Here is a 2,284-nt window from a genome sequence, read left to right as displayed (position 1 = left end):
TATTTAGTCCATATTGAAATGATAATATTTTCAACCAATTGAATTAAATAAAATACATTATGAAAATTAATTCCACCTGTTTCTTCTAATCTTAAATGTAGATCCCACAAAATTTTAAATTACCTACATGGTTTCATTTTTTTTTTTTTCTATTGGAAAGAGCTGTACTGCAAATTCATCATATCAGTCACTTGCTTTTGAAAAAGGAGAGGGAACTTTCTGGCGCCTGAAACAGAGGCTAAGTCTTAGCTTTGGAAATACAATGAGAGTCCACAGGATGGTGGTGAAGAGCAGGGACCCTGGGGTCACAGGACCTTGGTCCTGTAGCCGCGTCAGTCACTTTCTAGTTCTGATTCAGACAAGGTGCTCATCGTCCGTGTCTCAGTTTTCACATCTGTGAAGTGGGGTGACAATGAGAATGTTAGTCTCATACAGTGTTTACGATAAAACACTGATGAATATGAAGTGCTGTGAATGGTGCTGATACATATTAAGCATGAACGTTCACTTCTCTGTTGTATTCATATAATTAATTCTCATCTTTACACTTAATATAAACTAAATCATCAGAATAGTAATAGGAGGAAATTACGTACAAAGAAAGTTTGGTTTTGAGACATCTGACATTGCAAAGTTTCTCAGCTACACCAAAACGCACACTCTTGTGCACACACACACACACACACGCGCACACACACACACACACACACACACACAGACACACACATACACACACAGGCACACAGGCCCACAGATGCAGTGCCCTTTTCTCAGGCCACAGGGCACATTCAACAGCCAGATGACATGCTCACTAGGCCTTTGGGCCCAGGGACCTGGTCCTGGTTTTTCAACACAGACATCACAGATGTCCCGGCATCGCAATAGCAGAACTTCTTCACGCTTGTAGAGACCTGTGACGTGTGTCATCTCAGTGGAGTGAGTCCTGAGTGTGACTCCTGGCCCTGGGAGAGGTTACCTAGTTCTGCAGAAACTGAAAACCTTCCCTGAACACATTGAGGTCAGTGTGTATCGTCTGACCTGTCCACATAGGGGAGCATGGATGGCAGAGGGGACCGATGTGCCTCAGGGTTGGGGCTGGTGTCACTGAGGGGAAGAGACTCTAGGGCAGAGAGGGCAGGGGCACCTCACACCGATCCCTCCATGTCAGCACAGAAAGCCACAAGGTGGGATTTAATGAGAACTTAGACTCGCCACATCCACACAGAGTTAAACTGAGTCAGAACAGCCGGGGCCTGTGTTTGGAGGAGGAGCAGGTGAGCTTGGTGTCTTGGGGACTGTATCAGGAAGGCAGCTGCCACTGAGTCACTCACTGAATATATGAAGTCCTTGCCTCACTTACAGCCTAGCTGGGAGGCCATGGGGGCCACCTTGTCGTGTGTCATGATTTGCTCACTGTGGTGATGTCAGGGATCACGGATGGAGCCAGGATATCCAGGTTCAAAGATGGTTCATTCAGGGGGAGGATCAGAGTCGTTCTGGGCTGTCAGTTATGCGTCACCTCATCTCTGAGAGTTTGGTGGTGCACCTCAACCTGCAGGCCTCCAAGGACAGGGTGGTGTCCACCATGGCAGTGACACCGTTGGTGGATGAATTCTGTCCCCCAAGTTCATGTATTGAACTCCTAACCCCAAGGCCGTAGGATGGGACTGTATTGGAAACAGGAATGTTGCAGTTCATTGAAGATGAGGTCATACAGGAGCAGGGTGAGCCCCTAATCCCATTTGACGGGTGTCCTCATTAAAAGGAGAAATTTGGAGACAGATACTCACAGGGAGAATGCCACATGAAAATGGAGGCAGGATCTACAAGCCAAGGACACCACAAATGTCTGCAAACCCCCAGAAGCTAGAGGATAGGCAAGGAGCAGATGCTCCTTCACATCCCACAAAACCAACACTGTTGGCAATTGATTTCAGATTTTCAACCACCAAACAGTGATATAATCAATCTGCACACTCAGCCTCCAGTGTGTTGTATCTGTTACTGCAGCCCTAGCACCTACACAGTCCCTGCTAAGGACACTACTGTTCTCAGGACATGTTTCTGTCTCTGTGATCACATCACCTGGGGAGAGGCCTCCTGCCATGAGCTTACTTCTTCTGAAGGCTCTGAATCTCCTCCCAGAGCCTGTCTCAGTCCCCAGGCAGCACAGTGTCTCCTAAACCTAAGACCCTCTGTCCCCTTGCCTGCTCCATCTGGGGTCACAGTGAGGAGCTATGCACATGGTCTCCAGTCTGTCCTGTTCCATAAAAACATTCTGTAG

Source organism: Hipposideros armiger, unplaced genomic scaffold (assembly GCF_001890085.2).
Source record: "Hipposideros armiger isolate ML-2016 unplaced genomic scaffold, ASM189008v1 scaffold_3049, whole genome shotgun sequence".
NCBI lineage: Eukaryota > Metazoa > Chordata > Mammalia > Chiroptera > Hipposideridae > Hipposideros > Hipposideros armiger.
The sequence above is the reverse complement of the archived record's forward strand: the minus strand, read 5'-3'. Positions refer to the sequence as shown.